Source organism: Phyllobates terribilis, unplaced genomic scaffold (genome assembly GCF_046119375.1).
Source record: "Phyllobates terribilis strain yellow unplaced genomic scaffold, ASM4611937v1 Scaffold_27__1_contigs__length_16484149, whole genome shotgun sequence".
Classification (NCBI taxonomy): domain Eukaryota; kingdom Metazoa; phylum Chordata; class Amphibia; order Anura; family Dendrobatidae; genus Phyllobates; species Phyllobates terribilis.
This window is the reverse complement of record NW_027362787.1, coordinates 13,125,244-13,137,695: the sequence shown is the minus strand read 5'-3', so window position 1 is coordinate 13,137,695 and position 12,452 is coordinate 13,125,244. Positions and strand designations below refer to the sequence as shown.

The following is a 12,452-nucleotide window of genomic DNA, read 5'->3' as shown; positions in this document are numbered from 1 at the left end:
TCCACCCCCTACAATTTAACTCACATATTACACACCTCCCCGCCTCCACCACCATGTAACTTTCTATCTTAACACTATAACCCTTCACCAAAACACCTACCCCACAATTTTTATTACATACAGAACCAGACCACACACTTTGACCTAAAGGCCATGCATTTTCACTTAAGGGATCAGAGATCCCACACTCCTGGACACAGTATACGTCCGCATCCAAGTTGCTCAAGTAGTCCAAAATTGCCACTTTTCTCGACTCAGATTTAATCAGCCGAACATTTAGCGACAAGATGCTGAGAGCAACTTGGGCACCCATCTATTAATTTGATGTGGCAGGTCACGACAACATGCCCACCTGTACATCATCCTAACCCTTCTGGGGGTAGGACGCTGGACGTGCAGATATCGTAGTTTGTGCCTTCCCCCAAAAAAGACACATCTTGGGGATCGGATGCAGTAGGGTACACCCGGGCTGGACTCACACTGCAATCACTTAAAGGGGAAAAGGATGGTTCAGTTTTCTTCTTTTTCTTCACTGAAGCGCCTCCATCTTCATCTGAACTATAATCCCGCCGCTGGGGGTCAAAGTCCCCCTGACCTCCCTCCTCCTCAAGGTCAGAAACGACATCGCTCCAGGCCACATGCGGTGTTCTGGTCAGATCAGACTCCTCTTCCCCCTGCAATGTAACCATCATGTCTGGAATTTCAGCCTCCAGATCCTCCACCGGGGCCACTTCCATGCCTATACGATCATCAGTTATCGTCTCAGACTCACTGACATCTGAAGCCACAGACGCGGCCCTCTGCACCGGTGGCTCAGGTGCCAGCTCCATATTTCCTCTTACATTCACACGAACCAGTTCTGGAAAAGCAACCCGAGCCTTTTCCTCATCCAGGAAAGCCAGAGTAGATATCGGAGCAGTCGGAGTTGGAGCAGTCGGAGTTGTAGCTGTGGGTGCAGGAGATTCATTTCTTCTCCTTCCCCTTCCCGCTGCCCCCGCATATGAACCAGGATGGAATATACAGTCTCTGAAGGCATGCCCCTTCTCTCCACAGAGGTTACAGACTATTTCATTTTTGCAATTATTGGAAGAATGACCCACCTCATTGCACTTCCTGCAAATAATCTGTCTGATGTCGCATGCTTCCTGAGTATGGCCATACCTCCTACAATGACGACAAAACCTGGGCGCATTGGGGAAGAACAGGTAACCCCGCTCACTCCCAATGGAAAAATTTGATGGAGGATAATGTATACCCCCTGGTTCATCAGGACTTTCCCGGAACTTGACCATGAAACGATATTTACCGGTCCATAGTTCCTCCTCATTCATGACTTTTACTGCCACCTTGGTAATATAGCAGTGCCTATTTAGAAAGGCATAAATCAAAGCCAAGTCCACATGTGGGTTGTACATGAAAACAGTCAGAGGTACCTCTTTGGAGCAATACAAGATGACAAAAGTCAGCCCATCCAAATATTGATTGTCCAGATTCTTTTTCAAACAATCATAGAAATTGTTGCAAACAGCCATAGAAGTAAATACAAGATTATACTTGCTTTTGAATTGCTGGAGGCACAAGATTTCTTCCTTCTTCACTTCAAGGAGTCCAAACAAAATCTCCTTCACCACGAAGCTGAGGGTAAAGATTCCTTCTTTGCCTTCTTCCACATCAATCTGGATTCCAAACTTCACTCGAGCCTCACCGGGCCCAGCGTATCGAATGCGTCCCATTATCGCTAGTCGTGTCTACTGGCCAACTCCTTATAGCAGCAAGTGGCTTAAGCCATAAAATGGCGATGCCACAGGGCAAAGAGTTAACGCACAGACAGCCAAATGACAAGACCCATTACAGATCTGAGCCAAAAGGCCGAGAAGCGATAACCAGAATTGGTTTCAAACTACGGAGCCACCCAAGGATCCTGAAAAGTCCATTTGTGGAGATGAGCTCCTGGACTCCCGTTAAGAAGACATGTTGTCAACCTCTAGATCCCTTACATGCCTGCACTTTTCGGCTTGCTGCTGCTGCAATCCACGCGTTTTAGATCTGCATAACTCCACCTCTTTAAACACAGCACCTTCACCCCCTGCTGTTCCCACCCGCCTCAACACCGTTGGAAGGGAGGAGAACCAATTAAGGCGGGGGGTGGGGTGGAACGAGCAGCTGTCTACCCTTAGCAGGAGGGCTCCTGATTACATACCTCTCCTGCTGCTGCTGCTGCTGCTGGCTGTCCAGCAGCAGACTGAAGGTGGCTGCTGCTGTGCACAGGTATATAAAGGCTCAGAGCCTATTATGACACGCGCAGCCAGCGTTCCATTGCCACATTCCATCTACTGCAGGCAGGATACCTGGCTGGCTGAATGTCGCTGAGAAGCTCACAGAGACCGCCATAAGCAACAGTTTAACAGAATGCCACAGACTAATCAACCAAACTTTTTGGGTTGGGTTCTCTTTTATAGTCTGCAGGCATTAAATGAAAGAAGTCAGTGTTCCAGCAGAAGGAGACAACGTTTCAGAAAAGGCATTGTAGCAAACCAAAAAAGAAATTTTAAGCGCAGCAGAGTAACCAGCGCACATACCTGTTAGCTCAGGTGAGTTTAAAAGGCTGCTGTTGATAACAAGGGCATTTGCTAAATAGATGGTGTGTGTGCAACAATATACTGAAAGGTCAATTATATTGTGCAGCTTATCTCACCACCTGTAGTTATTTAGGTGAAAGCTCCAAAATGCTTGCCTAATATGTCTGTTTATCCAAAAGGAAGTAAAAAGGGAGAGCTAGAAAGATAGCATTGCATCACATTACATGGCAATGCAATGCACAGTTGCTGAAGTTGAACCAAAATGAGCTTGTAATCTGGCTTCTGCAACTTTGAACATGAAAAATCCAATGAGGAGAAGAAAAGCAAAGCCAAAGAGTCCATCCCAAAATCCGACAAACAAGCAAAATGAACAAAAAACATTGAATTCAATTCTTTCTGATTTTAGAAACTGCATTAAAGAAGGGGTGCACCGGTCCTGGAGATACTGCAATACCAGGTCAATGCGTGGAGTGGACAGAGCAAGCTCTTTTTCCATCTCCCTGTTCTAAAAATCCATTTAATATATGGTCCCCAGATAGGGGACGTATCAGATATTAAACTGATAAGAACAGATTTTTTGATTGAATATATCTTTTATTAGCACAAAAAATAAGTTAACAGACAGTGTACAGTGCCGCAGCCCAGTACACACAGAATTCTACATCATATTTACATAGCATGAGGATACGACGCACTAACTAGACACATCACACCCCTATGCTACACAAAACACTCAATCTGAAAGAAAAAGCATGTCAATCAATACAGTACGACGAACCGTGATAAGGGATGGGGATTGGGAAAAAGGGGATGGGGAGGGGAAAATCACAGGCCCGAAGCTTTATTGAAAGACAAGACACATAAGGGGAGAGGGGGAGGAGGGGTTTAGTCCTCGTCCTCGTCCTCCGGACCGTCCATGATGGAATAGTCTCTGAGCAGGCTGTGGATCAGCCTGCGGCAGTCCTGGATGGACATCCTCTCCCTCCTCAAGATGAGCCGGTTCCTGGCGACCCAAACGGCATCCTTGAAGCAGTTCATAAGGCGCCAAGCCTCCTGGATGGCTCCGACGGTATGAACCCCAGGGAAGAGTCCGTAAAGCACAGAATGGTGCGATAGGCTCGCCCTGGGGACAGAGTTCCTCAGGTCGTCCTCAAGTGCAGTCAATAGGCGCTGTGCAAATCCGCAGTCCCAAAAAGTGTGCAAAGATGTTTCCTCCACGAAGGGGCACCTTGGGCAGTACCGGGTCTTGCACAGGTTCCGGGCATGCATGAATGACCGGACGGGCAGTCCGCCCTGAATCGCCATCCACGACAAGTCCTTGTGCCCGTTGGTCAGCCTGTCAGACGACACATTTGTCCACACAGTCTCCAGCGTGTCCTGGTGAAGTCCTGTGATGTTCTCCATGTCATCCTTGGCTCTGATTAGCTTGTGGATAGTTTTGGGCTTCCACAAGTCGGGCTTGAGTCCCTCCAGTTGATGCTCCCCCACAAATCGAACGACGTCTCCGTAGAACCATGGCGTCGTCCAGTTGTAGGGGAAGGAGCTGTCCTACTTGTCCCAGCCGAGTCGCCTCCAAAGAGGAAGCAGGAAGAAGCGAGACATGGACCTGCCCGCGGAGCCATTCTTGACTTGCAAAGTCCGGCGGACACAATCACACACAAAAGAGGATCGCAGGAGGGTGGGGATATCTGGAACGCCCTTCCCACCCTTGCGAGGCTCCTTGTACATGACGGCCCGCCTGACTCTGTCCATCTTGGATCCCCAGACAAAGTGAAACACTGTCCTGGTAATGGCCCTGCACACAGTGACGTGTGGGGGCCAGGCCTGCGCCGTGTACTGCAAGACGGGCAGGACCTCATTACGCAGGACGAGTGCCTTACCCTCACAAGTGAGGTGTCTGAGGCTCCAGAGTCCGATCCGTTGCTTCACCTTGGCCAAGCGTTCTTGCCAGGACTTGAGGGCCGCTCCTTCCTTCCCGAACCAGACTCCCAGCACCTTGAGGAAATCCGGTTGAATGTTGAAGGGGAAGGGGGCGGAGGAGGCCGGCTGCCAATCCCCGAAGAGCATGGCTTCCGACTTCCTGCAGTTGACTTTGGCCCCTGAAGCCCGGCCGAACCTCTCACACGTCTGGACGAGGGCGTCGACTGAACCACGATCAGCGCAGAAGACGGTGACGTCGTCCATGTAGAGCGAGCACTTGACCTCGTGTCGTCCCGGACCCGGTGCGGTGATCCCTCTGATCTCTCCATTCTGCCGGATAGCCTCTGCGAAGAGTTCTATAACACAAACAAAAAGAAGAGGTGATAGAGGGCAGCCTTGTCTGACCCCAGAGAGGACAGGGAAGGGGTCAGTCTTCCAGCCGTTCACCAACACCGAGCTGTGGATATCAAAATACATCAGACGGACATACGAACAAAACATGTTACCCAAACCTAACCGGTGCAGAGCTCGGCCCATGAACTCGTGGGAAACCCGGTTGAAGGCCTTCTCCTGATCCAAGGAGACCAGGGCCGCGTGTGCGCGGCGGACCTTGATGTACTCGACCGTGTCCCGCACGAGAGCGAGGCTGTCTGCGATGCGACGTCCAGGGATGCCGCAGGTCTGGTCCGGGTGGATGATCCGTCCGATGACCGTCTTAAGTCGTGTCGCCATCGTCTTGGCCAGGATCTTGTAGTCCACGTTGAGCAGAGTGATGGGACGCCAATTCCTCAGGTCGCACCTCTCTCCCTTCCGCTTGTACAGGATCGTGACCATTCCTTCCCTCAAAGATGGAGGCATTCTACCCTCCACCACCATCTCCTCGTACAGGTCCAACAGGTCCGGACAGATGAGGTCTCCCAGCGCTACATAGAGCTCCGCTGGAAGACCATCACTGCCCGGGGTCCTGCCGGTCCTAAAGGATTTAGCGGCAGAGAGCAATTCGCCCACCATCAGAGGTTTGTCCAAGGCTGCCGTGCCTGCAGGATCAAGATGGTTAGTGATACCTGACAGGAACTTATCAGCAGCATCGGGGTCGGTAGTCTTGTGGGAGTAGAGTTCGCTGTAGAAGTCGCTGACGACCCTCATCACGTCCTCCTTCCCACGTCGCATGTTTCCGCTCTCGTCTCGCAGCTCGTTCAGGGGCGTGTGACCGGCATGAAGTTTCCTGAAAAAGAATGAGTTACATTTCTCACCCTTCTCCAGATTCTCCACTTTGGAACGGAAGATGATTCGCTTGGACTCCTCCTCAAAGTGCCTTTTCAGGCTCTTCTTGGTCTCCTCCAGCTCCTCCCTCACGTCCCAGCCGCAGTGAAGAAGGTCCTGCAGCGACCGCAGCTCGCGCTGCAGCCCTCTGAAGTCCCTCCTCTTCTCACACTCCTGTTGTCGACCCTTGGCCTGAAAGAAACAGCGAAACTCAAGTTTAACATATTCCCACCAATCAGAGACTGTTTGGAAGCTACCCTTGTAGGACTGCCACATTGCGTAGGCTGCTCTCAGCTCCTCCACGACTTCATCCTGAGCCAGCAGAGCACAATTCAGCTTCCAGGAGCCGGGGCCGGACGGAAAACCGTCGCCGAGGACACCTTGTAAGTGAATGGCTCTGTGGTCGGAGAAGAAGCAGGAGACCATCGAGTGCCTACTCTGCCTGACTGCCCGAGAGGTGAACACAAAGTCAATCCTGGAGCGGAGTGAGCCATCGGGTCGGCTCCACGAATAGTTCGTGGAGCCTCTCCCCATGGAGCCCACCACGTCCTGAAGAGAGGCCTCGGTTACCATCTCGATGAGCAGCTTGGACGTGATGTCCAACTTGGCAGATGTGCCAGAACTACGACCGTCCTCCTCGATGGGGCAGTTGAAATCCCCGGCCATCACTAAGGTCCTGGTGGTGGCAAGCTGAAGCCGCAGGGTCTGGAAAAGCTCCAAACGCTCATTCTTCAGTGGGGACGCATACACGTTGATGAACCTGACAGGTTCCCCCGCCCAGTTGCCATCTACAACAAGAGCCCTGCCGCAGATGAGCTCCTGGACGGACTCAAGCGTGAATGCGCCCCCCCTGATCAGAATTGCGACCCCCGCAGACTTGCAGTCACCCCCACCGGACCAGTAGGATGGACCGTGGGACCACTCCCTGGCCAGATGTTTGAAGGACCTAGAGGAGGGAAGGGAACATTCCTGCAACATATAAACATCACACAACTGGGAAGTAAGGAAGGCATAAATAGTCTGACGTCTGAACTTGTCCTTGATGCTCCTGACATTAATGGAAAATAAGTTAATATTAGCCATCATGTAGGGAAAAAAGAAAAAGTTAGCGCAGGCAATACACCTTAGTTACCACTCCGGTCGGGTGGTCCCTCGTCGGTGTTGACTGCTGGTGACGGGATCACCAGCAGGCCCTCTTCCTCCATCTGGTCAAGCAGCGCGGCCTCAATCTCGGCGACCACCAGTTCCTCCTCTTCTGGCTCGGCCACCAGGGTCTCAACCATGTGCTCCATCTCTTCTGGCTCAGGGAGGGTATCCTCCTTTTCGCCTACGAAATCCAGAATCTTCTTTTTGGAGGATTCAGTAGCAGGGCTGTCCTCCACCTTCCTCTTTCCCCGGGTTGGAACTGGGGAGACAAGAAGGGGAAAATCCTCCTCGGAATAGATAGCGGCGGGTGGAGGAAAGGTTAATTCCACCGCTACCATGGTCTGGGGAGGGAGAGTGGCTGCCGGGGCAGGGGAAAGGACACCTGCTGAGGAGTAGGGGAAGGAGGAAGAGGAAGTGGAATCCTCAGCAGGGGTGGCCGGGGTGGGGGGGGATTGGACGGGGGTGGCAGGGGGAGGGATCGAGAGAGGGGTGACAGAACTCTTACCCTCCTTTGACTTTTTCTTCTGCTTCGGAGCTGCTGGGACCGTCGCTGGGGCTTTGGCCACCGACTCCTTGACCGCTTTGGCCTTGGTCGTCTCGGCCTTGGCCGCTGGGGCCTTGGTCGTCGCGTCCTTGACCTTCACAGGCCTGGTCGTCGGGGCCTTGTCCTCCGTAGCTGGGGTCGTCGCAACCACCGATGCCCAGGATCTCTCACGCCTGGGGCAATCCTTGTACAGATGAGCCGCCAGCCTACACAGGTTGCAGGACGTCTTCTTCGGGCAGTCCTTCGAGCTGTGTCCCGTCACTCGACAAATCCTGCAGGCATCCTCCTTGCAGTCCTTCATCTCGTGGCCGTTCTTGCCGCATCTCCTGCAGTTCCGCGGCATGTCCGGGTAATAGATGAGGCCGTAGGAGTTGCCCAGGGAGAATGTCGGGGACAGGTGCCGAAGTCCGTCTGAGTACGCCAGGTCCCTGTGAAGTCTAACGGTCACCGACCACTTACCTGTCCAGAAGCCGAGTCCATTCAGGATGTGAGAGGGTTCCTTCACAACCAAACAGAAGCGTCTCAGGAAGGTACAGATGTCTTGGCCTGGGGTGTGCGGGTTGCGCATGGAGACCGTGATCCTCCTTTCATCCCTCTGGATAGGGCAGCTACCTGTAAAGGCAGAGAAAGAATTATCCGGTCCTTTTGCGCTTACCATTTCCCAGAACCTCCTGCAGGTGTTCACAGTGGCGAAGGTGACGAAGAAGATCCCCGTCAAGAAGGTCTGGATGCTGAGGGTGTCCGACCTGGAGAAGCCTCGATCCAGCAGCATCTTCTGGCAGAACACGTCCGAGGACATGTCCGGCACCCTCCCATCCACTTCCTTCAGCTTCAGGGCCACCGTCTGCCGCATCCATGGCTCCAGGGCTGGAGCTTCGTGGCGGGGCTTCTGGGGTCCCTTCTGCTGGCCAGTCGTGGAGGCAGAGTCCTTGGGGTCAGAATCGGCTCCTGGCTGGGCCCTCCTGGCTGTCCCCAGCTCCAGGCTCTTCTTTTCGGCCTTCCTCGCAGCGCTTGCCATGGCTTTCCTCCTGCAGTTACTTCTTGGAGCTGGATCTGGAACTCTTCCCGGAATGGGTGGAGCTATGCAGATTCTTCTCCCGTCGTGTTCTGGACAAATTCCCCGAAAGGTCTTTGTCTCGATGATTTTCTTCCTCGAAGATTCCACAGGACAGCCCGATTCTTCTCCGAGTCTTCGTCTTCTTCTGGATTCTTTAGAGCTTCTTCCTCCCACCGATATCCGCCTTCGTTCTCTGATGTCAGCTGGGCTCCGAAGCTCTTCTCCTTCCGAGTTCGATCGCTCTCATCAAGTGTAGATCGTAGCTCTTGTGTTCTTAAAAGAACAGATTTTTTTTTTTTTTTTTTTTTTTTTTAAAAGCCCGAATTCGTGTACAAAACCCGAGTGCGCTTAAAAAAGTGACAAGTGCCACAAAAAAAGTGCACTAGGATGCTGGTCTTCTTGAAACCCTCTCCAAAAGGAGAAGGGTCCCCCAAACCATTCCCCGTCCCTCCGAGCCAGAAGGCCACAGCGAGGAACAGGGACAAATAGCCACCTCCAGCCGGAGCCAGAGGCGACCCAATCTTACCCCCAGCACCTGCCCGAGTTCTCACCCGAGCAAGGCACTGGGAGCCAAAGACTGTGCTCCCCTCCCGGAAGAGGGGAGCCAACAACGCTCTCCTCCCGAAAGAGGAGAGCCAGGGGGGTTCAGGGGGGAGCAGAACCTGATGGCCACACACTCCCCCCCTAGACCTGCCAAGAGAGGAACCCGTAAGGGAACCGCATCCCGACAAAATCCTAGTAGGACGTGACACACGTGAATAAGTGGACACACAGTGACAAAGAAATTAAATAAATAGTGAAGGTTTCACAGTATAATACTGCCCGGACCTTCGACCGGGAATTGAAAAATTCCCCATCCTAAGGCCAGAAGGCCCGGAATAAGGGTGTGTGCGAAGAAAGAAAATTTAAAGTGCTTGTGCAAATGTGCCATAAACTCAAGTGGGGTTCCCAATCCCAGTGAGTTAAGGCACCCCAGGGTCACCACTCCTGGGGCACTTCACACTTCGGGCTTTCGATCTTCCCCGGCCCAATGGCGTTGATCCTGGGGGGCCATGCTTTCCACCAGATGACTATATTAGCCACCTGGCGTACTAACAAGCGCCTAAACCCCAGTGTGCATAATGTATCAATCTACTAGGGCGGCCAACATCCAAAACCGCCTTTTCGAAAGATACTACACTTGATCTTAGCCAAAAGGCCGAGAAGCGATAACCAGAATTGGTTTCAAACTACGGAGCCACCCAAGGATCCTGAAAAGTCCATTTGTGGAGATGAGCTCCTGGACTCCCGTTAAGAAGACATGTTGTCAACCTCTAGATCCCTTACATGCCTGCACTTTTCGGCTTGCTGCTGCTGCAATCCACGCGTTTTAGATCTGCATAACTCCACCTCTTTAAACACAGCACCTTCACCCCCTGCTGTTCCCACCCGCCTCAACACCGTTGGAAGGGAGGAGAACCAATTAAGGCGGGGGGTGGGGTGGAACGAGCAGCTGTCTACCCTTAGCAGGAGGGCTCCTGATTACAAACCTCTCCTGCTGCTGCTGCTGCTGGCTGTCCAGCAGCAGACTGAAGGTGGCTGCTGCTGTGCACAGGTATATAAAGGCTCAGAGCCTATTATGACACGCGCAGCCAGCGTTCCATTGCCACATTCCATCTACTGCAGGCAGGATACCTGGCTGGCTGAATGTCGCTGAGAAGCTCACAGAGACCGCCATAAGCAACAGTTTAACAGAATGCCACAGACTAATCAACCAAACTTTTTGGGTTGGGTTCTCTTTTATAGTCTGCAGGCATTAAATGAAAGAAGTCAGTGTTCCAGCAGAAGGAGACAACGTTTCAGAAAAGGCATTGTAGCAAACCAAAAAAGAAATTTTAAGCGCAGCAGAGTAACCAGCGCACATACCTGTTAGCTCAGGTGAGTTTAAAAGGCTGCTGTTGATAACAAGGGCATTTGCTAAATAGATGGTGTGTGTGCAACAATATACTGAAAGGTCAATTATATTGTGCAGCTTATCTCACCACCTGTAGTTATTTAGGTGAAAGCTCCAAAATGCTTGCCTAATATGTCTGTTTATCCAAAAGGAAGTAAAAAGGGAGAGCTAGAAACATAGCATTGCATCACATTACATGGCAATGCAATGCACAGTTGCTGAAGTTGAACCAAAATGAGCTTGTAATCTGGCTTCTGCAACTTTGAACATGAAAAATCCAATGAGGAGAAGAAAAGCAAAGCCAAAGAGTCCATCCCAAAATCCGACAAACAAGCAAAATGAACAAAAAACATTGAATTCAATTCTTTCTGATTTTAGAAACTGCATTAAAGAAGGGGTGCACCGGTCCTGGAGATACTGCAATACCAGGTCAATGCGTGGAGTGGACAGAGCAAGCTCTTTTTCCATCTCCCTGTTCTAAAAATCCATTTAATATATGGTCCCCAGATAGGGGACGTATCAGATATTAAACTGATAAGAACAGATACTACACTTGATCTTAGCCAAAAGGCCGAGAAGCGATAACCAGAATTGGTTTCAAACTACGGAGCCACCCAAGGATCCTGAAAAGTCCATTTGTGGAGATGAGCTCCTGGACTCCCGTTAAGAAGACATGTTGTCAACCTCTAGATCCCTTACATGCCTGCACTTTTCGGCTTGCTGCTGCTGCAATCCACACGTTTTAGATCTGCATAACTCCACCTCTTTAAACACAGCACCTTCACCCCCTGCTGTTCCCACCCGCCTCAACACCGTTGGAGGGGAGGAGAACCAATTAAGGCGGGGGGTGGGGTGGAACGAGCAGCTGTCTACCCTTAGCAGGAGGGCTCCTGATTACATACATCTCCTGCTGCTGCTGCTGCTGGCTGTCCAGCAGCAGACTGAAGGTGGCTGCTGCTGTGCACAGGTATATAAAGGCTCAGAGCCTATTATGACACGCGCAGCCAGCGTTCCATTGCCACATTCCATCTACTGCAGGCAGGATACCTGGCTGGCTGAATGTCGCTGAGAAGCTCACAGAGACCGCCATAAGCAACAGTTTAACAGAATGCCACAGACTAATCAACCAAACTTTTTGGGTTGGGTTCTCTTTTATAGTCTGCAGGCATTAAATGAAAGAAGTCAGTGTTCCAGCAGAAGGAGACAACGTTTCAGAAAAGGCATTGTAGCAAACCAAAAAAGAAATTTTAAGCGCAGCAGAGTAACCAGCGCACATACCTGTTAGCTCAGGTGAGTTTAAAAGGCTGCTGTTGATAACAAGGGCATTTGCTAAATAGATGGTGTGTGTGCAACAATATACTGAAAGGTCAATTATATTGTGCAGCTTATCTCACCACCTGTAGTTATTTAGGTGAAAGCTCCAAAATGCTTGCCTAATATGTCTGTTTATCCAAAAGGAAGTAAAAAGGGAGAGCTAGAAAGATAGCATTGCATCACATTACATGGCAATGCAATGCACAGTTGCTGAAGTTGAACCAAAATGAGCTTGTAATCTGGCTTCTGCAACTTTGAACATGAAAAATCCAATGAGGAGAAGAAAAGCAAAGCCAAAGAGTCCATCCCAAAATCCGACAAACAAGCAAAATGAACAAAAAACATTGAATTCAATTCTTTCTGATTTTAGAAACTGCATTAAAGAAGGGGTGCACCGGTCCTGGAGATACTGCAATACCAGGTCAATGCGTGGAGTGGACAGAGCAAGCTCTTTTTCCATCTCCCTGTTCTAAAAATCCATTTAATATATGGTCCCCAGATAGGGGACGTATCAGATATTAAACTGATAAGAACAGATACTACACTTGATCTTAGCCAAAAGGCCGAGAAGCGATAACCAGAATTGGTTTCAAACTACGGAGCCACCCAAGGATCCTGAAAAGTCCATTTGTGGAGATGAGCTCCTGGACTCCCGTTAAGAAGACATGTTGTCAACCTCTAGATCCCTTACATGCC

At 50.9% G+C, this 12,452-nt stretch overlaps 3 non-coding genes and 1 pseudogene across 3 annotated transcripts; all 4 read right to left on the bottom strand.

Annotated features, from left to right (window-relative positions):
• Nucleotides 1-2,999: 2,999 nt before the first annotated feature.
• Nucleotides 3,000-3,192, bottom strand: LOC141177701 (U2 spliceosomal RNA). The gene has a single exon (XR_012254271.1). It is a non-coding gene; the product is annotated as a U2 spliceosomal RNA (small nuclear RNA).
• Nucleotides 3,193-9,627: 6,435 nt separating this feature from the next.
• Nucleotides 9,628-9,719, bottom strand: LOC141178162 (U2 spliceosomal RNA; annotated as a pseudogene).
• A 1,115-nt stretch (nucleotides 9,720-10,834) lies between these two features.
• On the bottom strand, nucleotides 10,835-11,025 carry LOC141176917 (U2 spliceosomal RNA). Its single transcript, XR_012253560.1, has one exon. It is a non-coding gene; the product is annotated as a U2 spliceosomal RNA (small nuclear RNA).
• A 1,115-nt stretch (nucleotides 11,026-12,140) lies between these two features.
• Nucleotides 12,141-12,331, bottom strand: LOC141176915 (U2 spliceosomal RNA). Its single transcript, XR_012253559.1, has one exon. It is a non-coding gene; the product is annotated as a U2 spliceosomal RNA (small nuclear RNA).
• Nucleotides 12,332-12,452: the final 121 nt, after the last annotated feature.